The 24,047-nt window shown below is 44.4% G+C and overlaps 1 pseudogene; it reads right to left on the reverse strand.

Annotated features, from left to right (window-relative positions):
• Positions 1-15,263: 15,263 nt before the first annotated feature.
• Positions 15,264-15,382, reverse strand: LOC148522179 (5S ribosomal RNA; annotated as a pseudogene).
• Between the last annotated feature and the right edge of the window lie 8,665 nt (positions 15,383-24,047).

The raw sequence follows: 24,047 nt of genomic DNA on the forward strand, positions 1-24,047 counted from the left end.
ATATGCACACGTACTTTGTTAATTTTACTGATGGGGCCCCCACAAGTTTGTTGCCCAGGGGCCCCCACAGATATTAATCTGGCCCTGCCTCCCCCTCCCCTAGCCTAACCCTAGCCTCCCCTGATGCCTAAACCTATCCCTCTTCCTCGTGGCTAAGTCCTAACCAGCCCCGGCATCCTGGCTGTCTGTATTCTGGTGTCGGGATGTCACCTCCTGTCGGTATTCCGATGCTGGTCTTCTAGCCAGGTAGTGGCATTCTGGCGCCAGGATTTCTACAGCCGGAATGCCACACGTCGGTATTATAGCTACAACCCAAATGGGCATCTCAGTCCTTGAACATTCATACATATGAATGTACACCAGGGAAGGACTTTGTAGCAGCATTTGCATAAAGTTGCATTTGGACAACTGCCAATAGACACGGCCATATCCAACTCTGAATCAGGCCCAAAGGCTCACATGTAGACAAGGGCTGGCAACATTAGGCAAACATTTTTTAACAAAAACAGGAAAGAAATCTGCCCCTTAACCCTGTTTTTTTTATATTATTACCATATTTTCACAATACAGATTGAGTCTCCCATATCCAAAATGCTTGGGACCAGGGGTATTTTGGATATCGGAATATTCTGTATTTTGGAATATTTGCATATCATAATGAGATAACTAGGGAATGGGACCCAAAGCTAAATACAGAATGCATTTATGATTTAGGTACACCTTATAAACACAGCTTGCAGGTAATTTTATACAATATTTTTTATAATTTTGTCCCTCAAACAAAGTTTGTGTACACTGAGCCATCAAAAAGAAAAGGTTTCACTAACCGAATCATGTCAAAAAAATCCGTACTTCGGAATATTCTGTATTTCTGAATATTTGTATATGGGAAACTAAACCTGTATTATACATGGTATGAGCTGCAACATTAATGTCAAATATAAATACAAAGCAGAAAGACATTTGTTAGCACTGTATATCTGTCTGTATCTAGCAAATGAAAGCATGAGGAATGTGTTCATATATTGATCAACACATTTAAGCTTGCAGCCAAGCATCAATTTCTCATGCTTTCAATTGTCATTATTGAAGCAACAGACTTTGTAAGCCCATAGCCAGCCATTGGATGTTTTCAAGTAAGGTGAGGACCCACTTCCATAAGAATCCAGTGCGCTTCTATGTACTGTACCTCTGTACTGTTTCTTACTGTGGTCACAATACTTACCTGTGCACCACTACAGTATATCCTTAGGATAATGGATTATTACAAGTTTGGGGCTGCATTTCAGCAAATGGAGTTGGGGATTTGGTCAGGATTAATGGTGTTCTCAATGTTAAGAAATACAGGCAGGTACTTATCCATCATGCAATACCATCAGGGAGGTGTCTGATAGGCTCCAAATTTATTCTGCAGCAGGACAACAACCCCAAACATACAGCCAATGTCATTAAGAACTATCTTTAGCACAAGAACAAGGAGTCCTGGAAGTGATGATATGAACCCCACAGAGCCCTGATCTCAACATCATCAAGTCTGTCTGGGGTTACATGAAGAGACAGAAGGATTTGAGCAAGCCTACATCCACAGATGATCTGTAGTTAGTTCTCAAGATGTTTGGAACAACCTCCCTGCCATGTGCCATCAAAAACTGTGTGCAAGTGTACCTAGAAGAATTGATGCTGTTTTGAAGGCAAAGGGTGGTCACACCAAATATCAATTTGATCTAGATTTATCTTCTATTTTATTCACTTTGCATTTTGTTAATTGATTAAAAATAAACTCTTAACACCTCTACTTTTGAAAGCATTCTTACTATGCAGCATTGTTTCCACACCCACCTAAAACATTTGCACAGTACTGTATATATATATATATATATATATATATATATATATATATATATATATATATTCCAATAATCCAAAGATCCGGCACTCCAGTCATAAAGCTGTATACTTGCCGGGTGCCCTCCTCAGTCTTACCACAAATAAATGAGGGAAGCTGTATATATCGTTCAAATGGCGGCACTCCGTAAAAAACAGCACACAAGTCAGTGAATAGTATAAGCAACATTTCAGCGCTTTATTTCGCGCTTTTGTCAAGCCAACATAACATAAGTATGTTATGTTGGCTTGACAAAAGCGCAAAATAAAGCGCTGAAACGTTGCTTATACTATGCACTGACTTGTGTGCTGTTTTTTACGGAGTGCCGCCATTTGAACGATATATATATATTCCCCAATAATTTTGATGTGGGGCAATACCACTCCCATTCTCCCATTACCATCTTGCAGAGTGTGGTTCAGGGAGGACTGTGCTATCTGCATAGCACGCATTGGGCCTCATGCAAAGGTGCAAAACATAGCTCTCCAAGCAGGTGTATTATCTTCAGTGGCGGGCGGGGCCGTGTGCCATGTGCCCCCCGGGCCGCAGCGTCATGTGGGCCGCGGGCCGCGGGCAGTCTGTGTCACTGTGACACAGACTGCACCGCGTGTGTAGCGCTGACCGGACGGAGTTCGGTCAGCGCTACACAGCACAAACACACAGCCCCCGGCTCCGGCAGCTGTGTGTTTGCTTTAGCAGCTGATGAGAGTCAGACAGACTCTCATCGGCTGCTGCTCCCACTGCCAGAGCCGGAGATCTTCCGGCTCCCGCAGTGGGTAATGGGAGTGATGCGTCACTCCCATGACGCATCACTCCCATAATGCAAAGCGGCGGACGGAGGAGCTGATCTCGGCGGCGGGACTAGGAGCAGGACCGGGTGTCAGGTAAGTGTTTTTTTTTTTTTTTTTTTATTATGTCTCTACTGCGGGGGGGACTACTGGGAGCACTACAGGGGGGAATACTACCGGGGGCACTACAAGGGGGGGACTACTGGGAGCACTACAGGGGGGGAATACTACTGGGGGCACTACAAGGGGGGAATACTACTGGGGGCACTACAAGGGGGGAATACTGGGAGCACTACAGGGGGGGAATACTGGGAGCACTACAAGGGGGGGAATACTGGGAGCACTACAGGGTGGGAATACTACTGGGGGCACTACAAGGGGGGGACTCCTGGGAGCACTACAAGGGGGGGACTCCTGGGAGCACTACAAGGGGGGGACTCCTGGGAGCACTACAAGGGGGGGACTCCTGGGAGCACTTCAAGGGGGGGAATACTACTGGGGGCACTACAAGGGGGGGACTACTACTACTGGGGGCACTACAAGGGGGGGACTACTACTACTGGGGGCACTACAAGGGGGGTACTACTACTGGGGGGACTACTACTAGGGGCACTACAAGGGGAGGGGACTACTACTAGGGGCATTGCATAGGGGGAGGGGACTACTACTAGGGGCACTACATAGGGGGGAGGGAATTACCACTGGGGGCACTGCATCGAGGGACCACTGCTGGGGGCTCTATATAAAGGGCAATAGTGGGGGTACTGCATAGGGGGAAGACTACAACTGGGGCCACTATTTAAGGGGCACTGCATAAGGGTTACCACTACTGGGGGCACTATATAAGGTTCTTACTACAGGGGGCATAAGGGGCACTGCATAGGGGGGATCACTACTGGGGGCACTACTCGAGGAATGCATAAGGGTGTCCTCCTGTGGCACAGGGTGGCACTGCATATGGGCACTATGACAGGGGGCTGCCCCTAATCTTTATTTTTACCTTACATTAATCCCATATGGACCCGCCTCCTCCCTAGAACACTTGAGGGTGGGGGGGGGCGCCATAGCACGCACGTTCTTTCGGGCACCCTGGCTACACGCTACTCCTCTGCCAGGGCCGCCTGCATGCATTTGCCCCCCAGGCTAAAAGTTGCCAGCCAGCCCCTGATTATCTCTTACATCTGACTCTGCATACTGTAGCCTGCAGTTGCATTAACACACCCTCACTGAACTTTGCCTACCAGAGAATGCACCATAACTGCCAAGTTCTGATTTTTCGGTTGTAAATTTAGATCCAATAAATTTAGCCAAAGCATTATCTGGACCTGATTTCTCCAGAGTAGAACAAGTGTCCAGAGATTGCACGGAGATATGTATCAATCCCAGAAATCAAAGTAAATCACGCAACTCAAATAAGTATCAAATTTATTCATAAACTATTTCCAGAACATGTAAATGTAAGTGCAGCATCTAATAAGTAATGGCTTTGTAAAGAGCCAAAGTCACAACTCTATAGCTGGCAATGCAATCTGTAGTTTCCTGATCTGAATCGACCTCAAAAACAGAAAAGCAAGTGAAGTTGGAGTTCCAATAACGTGATCATTTAACAACAATACTAAATACCAGGGGCATATTTAATTTAGCATCACTGTGATACTAATGCATAAGCCACTAGCATTTAACATGACATCCCTGTCTTCCACTTCCACTGCGCCCTCTGCTGAGTTGCCGGCAGCCTAATTCCTCAGGTGATTGGTTGCTGACTAATGCATGTGATATCGCAATCTGTGCATGTGAAATGTACTTCAATCCAGTGATGACTGTTACAGTCATAAACAGCTGGTTGCTAAATACTGAACGGATATCATATCCCTTTAGTGAGTTCTAAAGGGGTTATGACATGTTCTGAAATTGAGCCCTTAGTGCTGTTAAAACTACAATTAGTAAAGGTCAAGCCTGACATTGTAGCCATGGTGAAGTTATAAAGCAGGTCATATAGGAATAGATAAAATGCTCCACGCATGGGCGTAACTAGGGTAGGTGTAAAGGGAGCAGCTGCTATAGGGCCCATCTTTCTTGTCAAAGTTACATGTATTATATACATTTTTTTAACCATTGAATGGTACATGGGGGGGCCTTACAAACTTTTGCTATGCTGCCTTCAAAGGGACGTAGTTGGCATCCTAGTGTACGGGATGCCGATGGTTAGAAGACCGGCGCCGAAATCCTGACAGGCTGGGATTCCGGCACCAGTATCCCGAACCCCGGCATCCCAAAGGTAAGTATCGGGGTGCTAGGGGGAGGGTAGGGTTAGGTAGCGGGGTTACACATTAGGGGGAGGGGGAGGCCCCAGGGAGGTAGTCAGGATTAGGGTGCTGGGAAGGGGAGGATAAGTTTAGGCACCAGGGATGAGGTAAGGTTTAGGCATCGGGGAGGGGGTGTTAGGTTTAGGGTGCGGGGAGGGGGAGCTTAGGTTTAGGCATTAGGGGGGAGGTTAGGGTTAGGCACTAGGGAGGGAGAGTTTAGGGTAGGGGTTAGGGTAGGGGTTAGATAAATACCTACCACTGGTCTCTATGGGTGTCGGGATGCCGCTGTAGGTATTTTGACCCAACCCCCTTCAAATACCTAGTTTTGCCCCTGGTTCCATGTAACATATGGCCATTCAATTACATAGAATAAATTAAATTAATGTAACAAAGCATATTGTATTTGGCTTGAGAAATAAAACATATCTTCATAAAATAACATTAGACCAACTTCAGCATTCATATTAATAGAAAGTTTCAAAAAAAGTCTCTACTAGAAAGCATATACTGTGTTATTAAATATGTGCATAACAAACCTTACAAAATCCCAAATAATAAAATCAATAAGCTAAGTAAATAAAATAAGTAAATATAGTCTCATGTTGTGAAATGCTTATAGGCACGGAAGCAGAGAATAGTGAAATTTGGTTCCACTTGCAAAACAAAATATGCTATAAAAGATAAATACTGCTTTTTAAAAATTGTAATTATTATTATTTGTAAGAAATGGGTTGGGTACAGGATGCCGGCGCTCGGGATACCAGTGGTCAAAGTCTCGACAGGATTAGGATACTGACACCTGTCGGTTGGTATCCTAACCCTGCCCCTCCCTTCCTGGTGCCTAAACCTAACCTCCACCCTAGTGTCAAAACCTACCCTCCCCCTCCCTAAACCCTAAACCTCTCCTATTAATGCCTAACCCTAACCAGGGGCAGAACTATGGGAGACAATGGAGGCACTTACCACCGGCCGCCAGCACTGAAGGGGCACCTCCTCCATTGCCCACAATATATTCACCCCACATGGGGTTGTAAATATGTATCTGGAGTGTACCGTCATGGACGCCCAATACACGGTATTTTCCCTTTTTTGGGGGGGGCACCAAATTATAACTTGCCTCCGGGCGTCTGGGATGAACTTATGTCACTGACCCTAACCCTCCCCCTAACCCCATGGTCGAGATGCTGGCACCGCAAGACTGACAGGTGTCGGGATTCCGGCGCCGGCATTCTAAGCATCGGCATCCCGCATGCCTGGATATTGGCCACATCCCGTAAGAAATATATGCTTGAATATGTATGGCTTTCCGAAATAATGAAAACACATTTAAATGAATTATGTAAATGCATATTTTAAATAGGGGTGTGCACCGGCCACTTTTCGTGTTTTGTGTTTTGGTTTTGGATCTGGATCTTTCTTCGTGTTTTGGATCTGGATTGGTTTTGCCAAAACCACCCTTCCGTGTTTTGGGTTCTGGGTTTTGTGTTTTGGATCTGTATTTTTTTTTTAAAAAGCATAAAAACAGATAAAATCACAGAATTTGTTGGTTTCTCTGCTCCTATGCTATTATTAACCTCAATAACCTTAATTTCCACTCATTTCCAGTCTATTCTGAACACCTCACACCTCACAATAGTGTTTTCATGTCCAAAAGGTTGCACCGAGGTAGCTGGATGACTATGCTAAGCGACACGAGTGGGCGGCACAAACACGTGACCCATCTAGGAGTGACACTGCAGTGGCAGACAGGATGGCAGTTAGAAAAACTAGGCCCCAAACTGTACATAATGCAAAGAAAAAAAAGAAGTGCAAGATGGAATTGTCCTTGGGCCTTCCCACCCACCCTTATGTTGTATAAACAGGACATGCACACTTTAACAAATCAATCATTTCAGCGCCAGGGTCTGCCACACAACTGTGGCTGAAATGATTGGTTCGTTTGGGCCCCCACAAAACAAGCTGGCAATTAATGTGTCCCTGCACAAACTGGCTCTACGGAGGCAAGATGTCATCCTCATCCTCCTCATCCACCGATTCCTCACCCTCTTCAGTGTGTACATCCTCATCCTCACAAAGTATTAACTCGTCCCCACTTGAATCCACCACCACAGGTCCCTCTGTACCTTCTGGAGGCTGGTCTCCCTGGAAGAGCTGATAATTCATTTTGATGAACATCATCTTCTCCACATTCTGTGGAAGCAACCTCCTACGCCTTTCGCTGACAAGGTTCCCGGCTGCACTAAACACTCTTTCGGAGTACACACTGGAGGGGGGGCAACTCAGGTAAAATAGAGCCAGCTTGTACAGGGGCCTCCAAATTGCCTCTTTTTCCTGCCAGTACAGGTATGGACTGTCTGACATGCCTACTTGGATGCTGTCACCGATGTAATCCTCCACCATTCTGTCAATGGTGACAGTATCATATGCAGTGACAGTAGACATGTCAGAAATTGTTGCCAGGTCCTTCAGTCCGGACCAGATGTCCAAACTTGGTCCTGCCTGCCCTGCATCACCGCCAGCGGGTTGCTTAGGATACCTAAGTTTTTTCCTGGCAGCCTCAGTTGCGGGAGAAAATGAAGAAGGAGCCGTTGACGTGTCACGTTCCGCTTCAGCTGACAGTGTGTTCACCAGCAGGTCTTTGCACCTCTGCAGGCTTGTGTCGGCCGGAAAGAGAGACACCACATAGGCTTTAAACCTAGGATCAAGCACGGTGGCCAAAATGTAGTGGTCTGATTTCAACAGATTGACCACCCTGGAATCCTGGCAAAGCGAATGAAGGGCTTCATCCACAAGTCCCACATGCCGAGCGGAATCGCTCCGTCTTAGCTCCTCCTTCACTTTCTCCAGCTGCTTCTGCAAAAGCCTGATGAGGGGAATGACCTGACTCAAGCTGGCTGTGTCTGAACTGACTTCACGTGTGGCAAGTTCGAAGGGCTGGAGAACCTTGCACAACACGGAAATCATTCTCCACTGCGCTTGAGTCAGGTGCATACCCCCTCCTTTGCCTATGTCATAGGTGGATGTATAGGCTTGTATGGCCTTTTGCTGCTCCTCCATCCTCTGAAGCATATAGAGGGTTGAGTTCCACCGCATCACAACCTCTTGCTTCAGGTGATGGCGGGGCAGGTTCAAGAGTGTTTGCTGGCGCTCCAGTCTTCGGCACGCAGTCGCTGAATGGCGAAAGTGGCCAGAAATTTTTCGGGCCACCCAAAGCGTCTCCTGCACGCCCCTGTCGCTTTTCAGAAAATTCTGCACCACCAAGTTTATTGTGTGAGCAAAACATGGGACGTGCTGGAATTTGCCCAGATGTAATGCCCGCACAATATTGGTGGCGTTGTCAGATATCACAAATCCCCAGGAGAGTCTAAGTGGGGTAAGCCACTGGGCGATGATTTCCCTCAGTTTCTCTAAGAGGTTGTCGGCGGTGTGCCTCTTACTGAAACCGGTGATACACAGCGTAGCCTGCCTTGTAACGAGCTGGCGTTTCTGAGATGCTGCTACTGGTGACGCTGCTGCTGTTGCTGCGTAAGGTGATACATCTACCCAGTGGGCTGTCACAGTCATATAGTCCTTCGTCTGCCCTGTTCCACTTGTCCACATGTCCGTGGTTAAGTGGACATTGTGTACAACGGCATTTTTCAGGACACTGAGGACACTTTTTCTGACGTTTCTGTACAGTCTCGGTATCGCCTGCCTAGTGAAGAGGAATCTAGACGGGATTTGGAACCGGGGACACACTACCTCCATCAATTGTCTAAATCCCACTGCACTAATGGCGGATACCGGACGCACGTCTAACACCAACATAGCAGTCAAGGCCTCAGTTATACGTTTTGCTTCAGGATGACTGCTGTCGTACTTCATCCTCCTCGCTAAGGACTGTTGGAGGGTCAATTGTTTAGTAAAAGTAGTGGTGTTCCTACTTCCTCTCTGGGATGATGAACGACTCCCAGCAGCAGCAACAGCAGCAGCGGCAGCAGTAGGCGTAGCAATGCAGGATCCTCCAGAGGAATCCCGGATAGGAGAGTCAGTCATGCCAGTGACATGGCCTGCAGGACTACTTCCGATCCTGACTAAGGAGGAAATTGACGAGGAGGGAGTTGACGGTGTGGTTTGCAGGCGCTTGGATACAACAGGACAACGGGATTTAGGTGTCCCTGGACTGCTTACGGTCTTAGCCAAAGTTTCTGAACTTGACAGTAACTTTTTATGAACGCGCTGCAGGTGCCGTATAAGGGAGGATGTTCCTAGGTGGTTGACGTCCCTACCCCTACTTATTTCACCTTTACATATGGTACATATGGCAAGACAGTTGTTGTCCGGATTTGGATAGAAATATTGCCAGACCAAAGAGGTGGAATGTTTGGTCTTCTGCACAGGCATGACCGTGATGGGCTTTTTCATCCCACGGACAACAACTGTCTCCCCCGGAGCCTGATTTAAACAAACCACATCACCATCAGAATCCTCCTCGCCAACTTCCTCCTCAGCGCCAGCTACACCAGTATCCTCATCCTGTTGTACTTCAACAGTGACATCTTCAATTTGCATATCAGCAAGTGGACTGTGGGTGCTCCTTTCAGCACTTGCAGGGGGCGTGCAAATGGTGGAAAGAGCCACCTCTTCCCGTCCAGTGCTGGGAAGGTCAGGCATCGCAACCACCACCACACTTGGACTCTCCTTGGGGATTTGTGATATCTTCTTAGAAAGCACAGTTCTTCGCTGTGCTTTTGCCAGCTTAACTCTTTTGATTTTTTTAGTGGGAGGAGGGCTTCCATCGTCATGTGAAGCTGAACCACTAGTCATGAACATACTAGGGATCGACCTTAGCCGTTCCTTGCCACTCCGTGTCGTAAATGGCATATTGGCAAGTTTACGTTTCTCTTCAGCTGATTTAAATGTCTTTTTCAAGGTCATTTTCCTGAACTTTGCCATTTGGGATTGTATGTGCCCTCTACTATGACATTGGGCATCGGCCTTGGCAGACGACGTTGATGGCATGTTATCGTCTATGTCATGACTAGTGGCAGCAGCTTCAGCACTAGGAGGAAGTGGTTCTTGATCTTTCTCTATTTTATTTTTATCGGAGAAAGTTTGGTCCTCCATTTATGTTATATCGATTTGATATATACGTGCGGCTAAACACAGAAAATAATTTTTTTTTTGGTTTGGACTGGAGTGTACTTTGGGGGTTACAGCACCCTTTAACGGTCAAGCCAGCCGGCCCTTATGACACAGGCGCACTCTTGGCACTACTTTGTTGATGCACGTGCGGCTACTGCGCACACAATTCACAAACACAGAAAATAATTTTTTTTTGGGTTTGGACTGGAGTGTACTTTGGGGGTTACAGCACCCTTTAATTGTCAAGCCAGCCGGCCCTTTACTTATGACACAGGCGCACGCTTGGCACTACTTTGTTGATGCACGTGCGGCTACTGCGCACACAATTCACAAACACAGAAAATAATTTTTTTTTTGGTTTGGACTGGAGTGTACTTTCGGGGGTTACAGCACCCTTAACGGTCAAGCCAGCCGGCCCTTTACTTATGACACAGGCGCACGCTTGGCACTACTTTGTTGATGCACGTGCGGCTACTGCGCACACAATTCACAAACACAGAAAATAATTTTTTTTTTGGTTTGGACTGGAGTGTACTTTCGGGGGTTACAGCACCCTTTAACGGTCAAGCCAGCCGGCCCTTTACTTATGACACAGGCGCACGCTTGGCACTACTTTGTTGAAGCACGTGCGGCTACTGCGCACACAATTCACAAACACAGAAAATAATTTTTTTTTTGGTTTGGACTGGAGTGTACTTTCGGGGGTTACAGCACCCTTAACGGTCAAGCCAGCCAGCCCTTTACTTATGACACAGGCGCACGCTTGGCACTACTTTGTTGATGCACGTGCGGCTACTGCGCACACAATTCACAAACACAGAAAATAATTTTTTTTTGGTTTGGACTGGAGTGTACTTTCGGGGGTTACAGCACCCTTTAAAGGTCAAGCCAGCCAGCCCTTTACTTATGACACAGGCGCACGCTTGGCACTACTTTGTTGATGCACGTGCGGCTACTGCGCACACAATTCACAAACACAGAAAATAATTTTTTTTTTGGTTTGGACTGGAGTGTACTCTCGGGGGTTACAGCACCCTTAACGGTCAAGCCAGCCGGCCCTTTACTTATGACACAGGCGCACGCTTGGCACTACTTTGTTGATGCACGTGCGGCTACTGCGCACACAATTCACAAACACAGAAAATAATTTTTTTTTGGTTTGGACTGGAGTGTACTTTCGGGGGTTACAGCACCCTTTAACGGTCAAGCCAGCCGGCCCTTTACTTATGACACAGGCGCACGCTTGGCACTACTTTGTTGATGCACGTGCGGCTACTGCGCACACAATTCACAAACACAGAAAATAATTTTTTTTTTGGTTTGGACTGGAGTGTACTCTCGGGGGTTACAGCACCCTTAACGGTCAAGCCAGCCGGCCCTTTACTTATGACACAGGCGCACGCTTGGCACTACTTTGTTGATGCACGTGCGGCTACTGCGCACACAATTCACAAACACAGAAAATAATTTTTTTTTGGTTTGGACTGGAGTGTACTTTCGGGGGTTACAGCACCCTTTAACGGTCAAGCCAGCCGGCCCTTTACTTATGACACAGGCGCACGCTTGGCACTACTTTGTTGATGCACGTGCGGCTACTGCGCACACAATTCACAAACACAGAAAATAATTTTTTTTTGGTTTGGACTGGAGTGTACTTTCGGGGGTTACAGCACCCTTTAACGGTCAAGCCAGCCGGCCCTTTACTTATGACACAGGCGCACGCTTGGCACTACTTTGTTGATGCACGTGCGGCTACTGCGCACACAATTCACAAACACAGAAAATAATTTTTTTTTTGGTTTGGACTGGAGTGTACTCTCGGGGGTTACAGCACCCTTAACGGTCAAGCCAGCCGGCCCTTTACTTATGACACAGGCGCACGCTTGGCACTACTTTGTTGATGCACGTGCGGCTACTGCGCACACAATTCACAAACACAGAAAATAATTTTTTTTTGGTTTGGACTGGAGTGTACTTTCGGGGGTTACAGCACCCTTTAACGGTCAAGCCAGCCGGCCCTTTACTTATGACACAGGCGCACGCTTGGCACTACTTTGTTGATGCACGTGCGGCTACTGCGCACACAATTCACAAACACAGAAAATAATTTTTTTTTTGGTTTGGACTGGAGTGTACTTTGGGGGTTACAGCACCCTTTAACGGTCAAGCCAGCCGGCCCTTTACTTATGACACAGGCGCACGCTTGGCACTACTTTGTTGATGCACGTGCGGCTACTGCGCACACAATTCACAAACACAGAAAATAATTTTTTTTTTGGTTTGGACTGGAGTGTACTTTCGGGGGTTACAGCACCCTTAACGGTCAAGCCAGCCGGCCCTTTACTTATGACACAGGCGCACGCTTGGCACTACTTTGTTGATGCACGTGCGGCTACTGCGCACACAATTCACAAACACAGAAAATAATTTTTTTTTTGGTTTGGACTGGAGTGTACTTTCGGGGGTTACAGCACCCTTTAACGGACAAGCCAGCCGGCCTTTTACTTATGGGACACAGGCGCACGCTTGGCACTACTTTGTTGATGCACGTGCGGCTACTGCGCACACAATTCACAAACACAGAAAATAATTTTTTTTTTGGTTTGGACTGGAGTGTACTTTCGGGGGTTACAGCACCCTTAACGGTCAAGCCAGCCGGCCCTTTACTTATGACACAGGCGCACGCTTGGCACTACTTTGTTGATGCACGTGCGGCTACTGCGCACACAATTCACAAACACAGAAAATAATTTTTTTTTGGTTTGGACTGGAGTGTACTTTCGGGGGTTACAGCACCCTTTAACGGTCAAGCCAGCCGGCCCTTTACTTATGACACAGGCGCACGCTTGGCACTACTTTGTTGATGCACGTGCGGCTACTGCGCACACAATTCACAAACACAGAAAATATATTATTTTTTTAGCACTTGGGGGGAGCACCCCTGATGGACAGAGCACCCCCTGGACAACACTACAGCACCCCTTTAGGACTGGGACACTGCACAGGACTTTGGAGTGGACACAGCCCCTATGGAGAACTGACTGCACAACACAGTCCAGCCAGCCCCTATGGACTTTGAAGTAGTGGACACAGCCCCTATTAACAACAGCAGCACAGCACAACACAGCCAGCCCCTATGGACTTTGAAGTAGTGGACAACAGCAGCACTACACTACACTACACTACACAGCACTAACTCCCACCCTCCCTCTTCACTGTCCACAGCCGAGTGAGAAAATGGCGCCGACGCGGGTACCTTATATAGGATCCAAAACCCGCGAGACTCGGAAGGCGGGATGATGACGTTTTGCCTCGATGTCAGATCCGAGTCAGGCGGGAAAAGTCGAGCCTGACTCGGATCGGACTCGGATCGGGGGGGCTCGGGGGGGTTCGGATTTCAGAAATCCGAACCCGCTCACCCCTAATTTTAAACAGATTATACGTGCATGTGTGTGAGTGGTTCCATAAAGGGGATCAATGTATATATAATACATAGGGTTATATTGCATTATTACTCTAATTAATGAATTAGTACACTAATTGTTTAACCTACAATGATAATCACATTAGAAGCAGTCTATTGTACATTCATTTATATATTTGTTAAGCTGGAAAGTGAGGGAGAGGAAAAAGCACCTGATAGTGTAATAAATGAAGTAAATAGGGGTAGACATACAACAGGTAATCCTTTTATATGTGTACCAGATATTTTCTTTGAAGAGATTGTAGTGGATATATTCCTGGTTTCAGGGAAAAGTGTTCCAATGTGCAAAAATAACCAAAAAGATAAAAATGATGAATAAAAAATAATAAATAATAAAATTGTTAGAGTCCAGTATTATGTAGGCTAGTCAATGTTTTGCCCTCTTCTTGTGGAAAAAAATCAATAATAATAATAAAAAAACTGAATATGGTTTATATGGAAAAAAACGGCATTTATTATAATAATAACAGGGAAAAAAAGGGGGATATATAAAAATAGACAAAAAATGGGGATACAGAACAAGAACATTTATAAAATAGGCGAGGAATACGGCATACAATAAAGATAAAAAGATAGCTTTTATAAAAAATGAAATAAGACTTAGCTGAGTAAAAAAGGCACATAAAGTGCTAGGTAGTGCAGTCCCTCAATAGGATAGTTTGTTTTTAGTCCATATATTGGTAGGTGGAGGAGGTTCAGACGCATTTCATCTGTTCTGGAGCACCCGTAACCAGAAGTGGTCATCCAGAGGTTCCGTTTGTATCTAATCCAATACAGTGTCCCAGCAAAGATGGCCGAGTACTTAAAGCGCAGACCTCTCTAGATCTTTGCTGGCATCGTCCATTGACAGTCCGGAAGGATCCCCCACTGTGGAGCGCATGTGGACCACATTCCCGGAAGTAGTATCGTCATCGACCTCATTAAACTGGAAGTCACATGTACAGTGAGCCGCACGTGAACCGCAAGCTCCAGGCAGTGGCTTCCTGGTTAGTGATGTGTAGCTACAGAAGAGGTTGTCAAGGACACTTATCATGGAAATAGCCAGCTCCAATAAAAGATACAGTAATTCAGCTATATGTGTCCATAGTATTTGTTCTGTCCATAGTTATTATGTGAACTTCACTTAGTCCCACATGGTGTGTTTTTGGATCCATAATAGAGTGAGTGGATAAATAGAGAATAAAAAATAAGAAATGATTAGTCATTGGAAAGAAGATAGATATAAATAACTTTTACATGTACATAAAAAGTAACACATAAATATATTTGCTTAAAAATTTATAAATACAAGAAAGATAAAATTATCACTGTATTGTGATATGTTATTGTTAGAATTTACAAAAAGACGTCATTGGGAACTGACAATAAAAACATTTTCTAATGAATCAGGTCCAAAGATACCTCTATATCTATTAGTTGTGAAGTCTCTCAGTATTTAGTTTTTGTCTTTAAGATATAGAAATATAGATACATATAAAACATAAAAAACATGAGGAATGAACATATATATGTACAAACACAATCATGATAATATAGAAAATATAAAAAAAAGAAAACAAAGCGGATATTCTTCACATCCATCATTCCAAGTATAACACACATCTTTATTTGATCTTTATCAAGAGATTGCTTCTAAAAGAATATCAGGCCTTTTTCCATGAGATCACTGTTTGATATATCTACTGCTCCTGGTATTCCCGGGTGGTCTTCCATCCCAGTACTGACCAGGCCCAACACAGTAAAGCTTCCAAGATCAAATGAGATTGGGCACTTTCAGTGTGGTATGGTCGTAGGTATCTTGATGGTGTAGCTCATATGAGTAGATACTCTGACTATTTCTTTATAGAAATGGAGCAATCTCATAGCTTTCATTCAGACCATGTGAAGATAGTGTGTTAAGTTCGTAAATCCAGTACATTTCTCATTTGGATCCGTGGTAACATGTTCAATAGCCCTGAATTTCATATTATCTACTGAGGAATTATGATTCGTTAAAAAATGTCTGGAAACTGAGTGGGTAGATAACTTGTTTTTGATGTATCTACGGAATTTTCTGCGCTATATAAGAAATGGTTAATAAATAAATAAATTGGTAAAAATGTTCCTGTATCCGAAGTTTAAGTGGACGTTGGTTTTCCCTACATATTTAAGTCCACAGGGACATTCTATAACATAAATCACCGAGGTAGTATTGCAATTCACAAAGTGTTTCATATGATATTCCTATGATTATCATGATTAAAAAAGATTTTCCTATTGGGTTGGAGATATTTGCATACAATGCAGTCACCACATTTAAAGGCACCCACACATTTTGTTGCTATATTTTCCCTTACTTGTTTAGCTGGTAATAGACTTGGTGCAAGAATTTCCTTAAGTTTTCTAGATTTTTTAAAGATGTTTTGAGGTTGTACTGGTAATATTTCAACTAATAAAGAGTCCATTTTCAATATGTTCCAGTGTTTCTTAATCGTACCCCTGATCCTTTTTTCTTCACAGTTGTATTGCGTAATGAAGGCTACTTGTTAATTTTTCATATCTCTTTTGATTAGTGTTCTCCAGTAACTCATCCCTACTTAGGTTGTCACATCTAACGACAGCATCAGCCATGATGTTTTCAGGATATTGACGTTCTCTTAATCTTTCTACATATAGTCCTATTTGTTCTTTGCAAAGTGGATCTGTGCTACAATTATGTTTAATATAGAACTGTGAAAATGGGATATTGTTTTTCCATCTTCTTACATGCCCACTTTTATAATGTAAATAGCTGTTAGTTTCAACAGGTTTAATATAATTCTTAGTTATCACTTTATCACCGTCATTAGATAAGACCAAATCTAAAAACTCTATGTGTTGGCTATTTACATTAGAGGTAAATTTCAAATTAAAATTGTTAGAATTAATAAAATCTGTAAATCTGTTAAAATCTTCCATTGTGCCGTCCCAAATCAATAAAATATCATCAATATTTATATTTTTATTTATAAAAATAAATATTATTCTTAAAAGGATTGTTGTTATATATGTACAAATCTTCCCATTTATCCATGAGTTTATTTGCATAACTATGTGCAAATATTGTACCCATAGCAGTTACACATGTTTGTAAATAAAATTTGTCTAAAAATTAAAATAATTGTGTTAATATAAATTGGACAAGATCACAGATAAAGTTGACATGTGGTGCTGCTAATTCTGAGTCTTGTTCTAATATTTCTCGACATGCTGATATACCTTTCTCGTGCTCTATTGAAGTATATAGGGAGGAGACATCAATGGTAGCCCACAAAAATGATTCTCTCCATTGGATATTCTACATAAGTTTCAACACACTAAATGTATATTTTAGGTATGATGGAAGTTGTTGTACTTTATCTTTCAGGAAGATGTCTACATATACCTAACAGTGAGCAGTCAGAGAGTCTATACCTGCTAAGATGGGCCTACTGGTAAAAGATGGGTATAAATGGGTTATTGTTTAACAGATACTGATATTCATCTTTGGTGAGTAGTTCTAACTGGAGACCTTTAAGTAAAAGTTTCCTATGGTCTTCTACATATCTTTGTTGGATACTTGGGTTGTGGTTTGTAGGAATTAATGTCACTATGTAACCTCATGGCTTCCTTAACATACTCTTCTCTATTTTGTATAACTAATCCTCCTCCTTTGTCTGCTGGTTTAAATACTAGCACATCATTTTCTTTAAGGGTTTTAAGGGCATGTTTTTCAGGGTAGTGAGATTACCCCGAATACTACCAGTTACTTGGGTATCTATAAGATCTTTTTTAACCATTTTGTAAAAAAATATTGATATGGTTGCCTTTGGACTCTAGTGGATAAAATTTGGACGTGTTTTTTAATGAGGACTTTGATGTTGACACAAAATGAATGGCATTCCCATTTTTGGCAAAATGTCTCTTTAGTGTTAGTTTCCTAACAAATTTATTTAGGTCCAGAAACAATTGAAATCTATTGGGCTTTTGTGTGGGTGCAAATGAAAGGCCTTTGCTTAATAGGTTAAGTTCTGGTTTGGAAAGGGGATGGGAGGATAAATTAAAGATTCCTTGTTTAGTGGGTTCTATTACCTGATGAACCTTCTGTTTTGTTCTCTTTCTCCCTCCCATTTTCTCCTCCTTCTGCACACCTTCATTTTTGTGGTGATGCTATTTCTATGTAGTGGTTGGGGATAAAAAAAATCACTGTCACTACAGAATTCTGATCTATTGAGGACAGCAAATCTATTAGTTCTAATATGTTCTTGTCTGGGTGATTTACCCATAGTGTAAGTTGGGCGTCTTTTGTATTGGGTGTTATTTATTCCTCTAGGCTTATATTTCCTACAGTAACTCATATCTCTATTGCAGGGACCAAATCTGGACCAATTTATAGTTTTGTTTGTTAAATAATCTTGTTTATCTCTATTAAATTTTTTCTCCTTATTCCTGATTACCTCCTCTTCCGTTCTTTCTAATTTTTTATTTAGGACTGCTTCATTTATTTTGAACTCCTCACTGTCTTTACACTTGTTAATGATAACTTCACTATTTTTCAGTTGTTCCTCTATATCAGATAACATTGATTTATTTTCTTGTACAATCATTTTAATCAATTTCATGGAGCATTCATGTAGGGTATTATCCCATTCCTCCATGAAGTTACTATTATCGAGGCCAAAAGTTGTTTTTTTTTATTCTAAGTCCCCTCAGAATTCTTTTAACCTGTAAATAGTGTTCCAAACCTTTAATATCCCACCAGGTTTTTATCTCCCTTGTTAACAATTTTTCTAAATTCCAAAACATTGTATCCATATTATCACTGATAGGTTCTATAGATGGTGCATTTTCCTCATTAAAGATTTTCCTACAAACATCCAACATTTTAGGTCCTAGCCCACATGTTTTAAACATAGTCTATTTTAGAATGAGTAACAACAAAAAATATATAACGTGAATAGTAATAAAATTAAAACAGTGACAAGATAATATAAGTGATATCAATTATGTACAATAGCCATCAGGGTGCAGCCCATCCTAGTTTGACCAAAAAGTGTATAGAAGAAACAATATTCTAGGCACCTGGTGCTTCATGATACTTTAATAACCCAATTACTGTTCAAATGTGTCCATAAACATAGTTCATAAAAGACAATACACTTCTCCATGTATAAGAGGTGGCAGCTCCCTCCTCAAAATGCTGGTTTGGACGAGCGTCTCCTGCATGCCCCTGTCGTTTTTATCAGAAAATTCTGCACCACCAAATTTATCGTGTGAGCAAAACATGGGACGTGCTGGAATTTGCCCAGATGTAATGCCCGCACAATATTGATGGCGTTGTCAGATATCACAAATCCCCAGGAGAGTCTAAGTTAGCCATTGGGCGATGATTTCCCTCAGTTTCTCTAAGAGGTTGACGGCGGTGTGCCTCTTACTGAAACCAGTGATACACAACGTAGCCTGCCTTGGAATGAGCTGACGTTTCTGAGATGCTGCTACTGATGACGCTGCTGTTGTTGCTGCATAAGGCGATACATCTACCCAGTGGGCTGTCACAGTCACATAGTCCTTAGTCTGCCCTGTTCCACTTGTCCACATGTCTGTGGTTAAGTGGACATTGGGTACAACCGCATTTTTTAGGACACTGAGGACACTTTTTCTAACGTCTCTGTACATTCTCGGTATCGCCTGCCTAGTCAAGTGGAATCTAGATGGGATTTGGTACCGGGGACACACTACCTCCATCAATTGTCTACATCCCACTGCAATAATGGCGGATACCTGATGCATGTCTAACACCAACATAGCTGTCAAGGCCTCAGTTATCCGCTTTGCTTCAGGATGACTGCTGTCATACTTCATCCTCCTCGCTAAGGACTGTTGGAGGGTCAATTGCTTAGTAAAAGAAGTAGTGGTGTTTCTACTTCCTCTCTGGGATGATGAATGACTCCCAGCAACAGTTGGCATAGAAATGTAGGATCCTCCCGAGGAATCCGGGATAGGAGAGTCAGTCATGCCAGTGCCATGGCCTGCAGGACTACTTCCGATCCTGACTGAGGAGGAAATTGATGAGGAGGGAGTTGACGGTGTGGTTTGCAGGCGCTTCGATACAACATGAAAAAGGGATTTAGGTGTCCCTGGACTGCTTACGGTCTTAGCAACAGTTTCTGAACTTGACAGTAACTTTTTATGAATGCACTGCAGGTGACGTATAAGGGAGGATGTTCCTAGGTGGTTAACGTCCCTACCCCTACTTATTCCACCTTTACATATGGTGCATATGGCAAGACAGTTGTTGTCCGGATTTGGATAGAAATATTGCCAGACCAAAGAGATGGAATGTTTGGTCGTCTACCCAGGCATGACCATGAGCTATTTCATCCCACGGACAACAATTGTCTCCCCTGGTGCCTGATTTAAACAAACCACCTCACCAACAGAATCCTCCTGGTCAACTTCCTCCTCAACGCTAGTTACACCAATATCCTCATCCTGTTGTACTTCAACAGTGACATCTTCAATTTGAATATCAGCAAGTGGACTGTGGGTGCTCCTTCCAGCACTTGCAGAGGGCGTGCAAATGGTGGAAGGAGCCACCTCTTTCCATGCAGTGTTGGGAAGGGCAGGCATCGCAACCGTCGCCAAACTTGGACTCTCCTTGGAGATTTGTAATATCTTCTTAGAATTAGAAAACAGTTCTTTGCTGTGCTTTTGCCAGCTTAACTCATTTGATTTTTGTAGTGGGAGGAGGGCTTCCATCGTCATGTGAAGCTGAACCACTAGTCATGAACATAGGGGAGGACCTTAGCCGCTCCTTGCCACTCCATGTCGTAAATGGCATATTGGCAAGTTTACATTTCTCCTCAGACGATTTAAATTTATTTTTTAAGATCATTTTCCTGAACTTTGCCATTTGAGATTTTATATGCCCTCTACTATGACATTGGGCATCGGCCTTGGCAGACAACGTTGATGGCATTTCATCGTCTATGTCATGACTAGTGGCAGCAGCTTCAGCACTACTCGTCTTTTGATGATGGTTGCGCTTGCACAAGTAATTTCCAGAAGTAGCCCTGTCATTTTTTGATTGCCTTGTTCCTCATTTGACAAACATACGTCAATCAATTGTTGCCAATCATTACATTAATTTACTTAATTGTTGGTCAATTGTTTTCATTCATTGTTTTTTTTGAATGTCAATAAACGTACGGTTTTATGGAAAAATGGGATTTTGGTACCTACCGGTAAATCCTTTTCTCTGATTCCACAGGGGACACTGGAGGTGCTTACGCTGGGGTATAGAGGCGTGGATAACTGGAGCCGGCACTTTAATTAATTTAGAAGTGTGAAGTTCCTCCCCCTCTATGCCCCATCAGCCCTCAGTTTAGAAAATGGAAGACCGAGAGGAGATGGAGAACAAGCTGAGTAATAAAAAGGAGAGAAGAACACACAATAACTGAATCATACAGCATACGGAACAAGCCGAACAGGCAGGCAAAGAGCGCAGAGGTGGGTGTCCAGTGTCCCCTGTGGAATCAGTGAAAAGGATTTACCGATAGGTACCAAAATCCCATTTTCTCTTTCATCCACTAGGGGACACTGGAGGTGCTTACGCTGGGGACGTCCCAAAGTTTTCCCAATGGGCGGGAGCGATCTGCGGCGCCTGCAGAACTAGACGGCCAGAACGGTATGCCGAAGCAGCAAACGTACCATATTTGTAAAACTTGATGAACGTGAGAACTGAAGACCAAATGGCGTGCACACAATTGTGACGTGGAGGCTCCTCTACTGATCGCCCATGACCCACAGTGTAGAATGAGCCAAAATGGAAGAAGGAAGCCCATGGTCGGCACTAACATAAGGCTGATGAATAGTCAGCCGAATGCAACATGCCAAAATCTGCTTAGACGCTGGCCAACCCCTCCGAACAACAACATAGAGGACAAAAAAGCGACTCAGACTACGAAGGGACGCTGTCCTGGCAACATAGATGCGGAAAGCCCTAACCATATCCAAGGTAGAAGAACCACCAGAGTCCTTCACCGACGACTGTACCACAAGAGGCTGATTGAAATGAAAAGCCGACACAACCCTGCAAAGGAAGGCGGTACCGTCCGGAGTTCCAGCCTAGGTGGCTATAAGACAGATCACCCAAATCTGAAAATCTACGAGCCGAAGCAAGAGTCAGGAGGAGGACAGTCTTTTAATACTGGTGCTTAAGATCAACTTCCTCCAAAGGTTCATACATGGGCGACTAAAGAAACAGAAGCACCAAGTTTAGATCCCAAGGAGCTATTGGAGGTACAAAAGGAGCCTGCACACGCAAGACCCCTAGAAGAAACGTCTGCACCTCAGGAATGAGGGCCAATATCCCTTGAAAGAAAATGGAAAGGGCACAAACCTGCACCTTTAAAGGTTCCCAGATGAAGACCAGAATCCAGACCTGTCCGAAGGACAAGTAGAAACGAGACAAACGAAAAGTCCTAGACGGAAGACACCAACTGGAACACCATTTGAGATATAAGCACGCCAGAAGCGATGATAATGCACAGCCGAAACTGGCTTTCTGGCGCGTATCATGGTAGGAATAACCACGTCTGGGATGCCTCTGCATCCTAGGATATCGGTTTTAAGAGCCACCCCGCGAAACGCAGTTGTGCTAAGTTGGGGTGTATGAAAAGGGGCCCTGCTGTAGAAGATCCGGGCGCAGAGGAAGGGGCCACGGATCATTCGACAATAGGGACCGAAGGTCCGACAACCAACTTCTTCCAAAGCCAGATCGGTGCCACGAGAATTACAGAGGCTGTCTCTTGTTTATCCTTTGTAGAAGACGAGGAAGAAGCGGAATAGAAGGAAAAAAGGTAAACGAAGTCGTAGATCCACGGACTTGTCAGAGCGTCTACAGTTTCCGCTTGCGGATCTCGAGTATTGGACACGTATACCGGGAGCTGTCAATTCAGTCGTGACGCCATGAGGTCCACCTGAGGACCTCCCCATCGACGTATCAGCGCGATGGATGAAGTATCCATTTTCCGGGATGGACATCCTGTCGATTTAGGTAATCTGCTTCCCAGTTGTTCACACCCGGAATGAATACCGCTGACGCCGACAGGATTACTGACTGGTTCTCGGCCCACCGGAGGATCTGAGTTACATCTCGCATAGCCATGCGACTCCAAGTTCCTCCTAGGTGGTTGATGTAAGCGATGGCCATCGCGTTGTCGGCCTCAATTCTTACAGGACGAGCCTGTAGAAACTCTATTGTCTCTATCAGAGCATTGTAAATCGCTCTGAGTTCCAACACATTTATGGGCCACGTCTGTTCTAGAGGAGACCATCTACCCTGAAAGTGGAAATCGAGGACTACTGCTTGTCATCCTCGGAGGCAGGCATCCGTGTTACGATGATCCAGTCTCCCACTCCGAATTTCCGTCCCGCTAAAAAATTGGTGGATTGCGTCCACCATAAAAGGGCCACTCTGGTAACCGGGCTCAGACGGATCTGTCGATGTAGAAGCAGATGAGACCCTGATCCCTGTGCTAACAGGTCCAGCTGAAGAACCCTGGATTGGGGCCGACCAAACTTCAGTGCCTCAAAGGCAGCTACCATCCTTCCTAAGAGACGCAGACAAAGAAGCATTGACATCTTCCTTTTTCTGAGGACCAGCTGAACTAACAAGAGAATATCCCTGGCCTTGTCTGTTGGAAGAAAAATCCTCTGATTCCGTATCCAATATCATGCCCAGAAATAGAAGTTTCTGGTACGGATTGAGATTTGACTTCTTGAAGTTGATTATCCAACCGTGTTGGGTTAGAGTGTGATAGGTCAGTAAGGCATATCTAATAGAAAAGATACCGATGGAGCCTTGAGCAACAGATCGTCCAAATAAGGGATTATGCTGGGGAGCCGAGGATAACCCGTCTGGTGTGGTTCCCAAATGGGAACAAGGAGATAAGCATCCTTGATATCCAGGGATAATAGGAACTCCCCTGGTTTCAAGCTCACAATGTTCACTCCTGATGACCGAAGGAGAGCGATCATGACTGACATGAGTTTGGATGATACATCTTCAGATACAGGTTTAAAGACTTAAGGCTTAGTATGGGTCTGACCGAACCATCCGGTTTGAGCACTACAAACAGGTTTGAGTAAAACCCCCTTACCTCGCTACTGCTCCGGAACCGGAAATAGCACAGATGACACCCTAGAGACCTGAGTGCCTCCTGTAGAATTCATAGTGAAGAACCGAGGTGGAGGGGGGGGGCTTCGAAGTCTATTCGGTACTGTGAATCCACGGTTCTGAAGAGGTCTGGTTAAAAACCTGTTGAAATTCTTGCAAGCGGGCTCCCACCGCAGGAGACCCCAGGTGGGACGGAAGACCGTCATGCCACCTGTTTCTCAACTGGTTTAGGCTCTGGTCTACGTGGAACCGTGTGAGGACGACTTAACTCTGCCGCCTCCGG

The sequence above is a fragment of the Taudactylus pleione genome, unplaced genomic scaffold (genome assembly GCF_031769625.1).
Source record: "Taudactylus pleione unplaced genomic scaffold, aTauple2 ptg000152l, whole genome shotgun sequence".
NCBI lineage: Eukaryota > Metazoa > Chordata > Amphibia > Anura > Myobatrachidae > Taudactylus > Taudactylus pleione.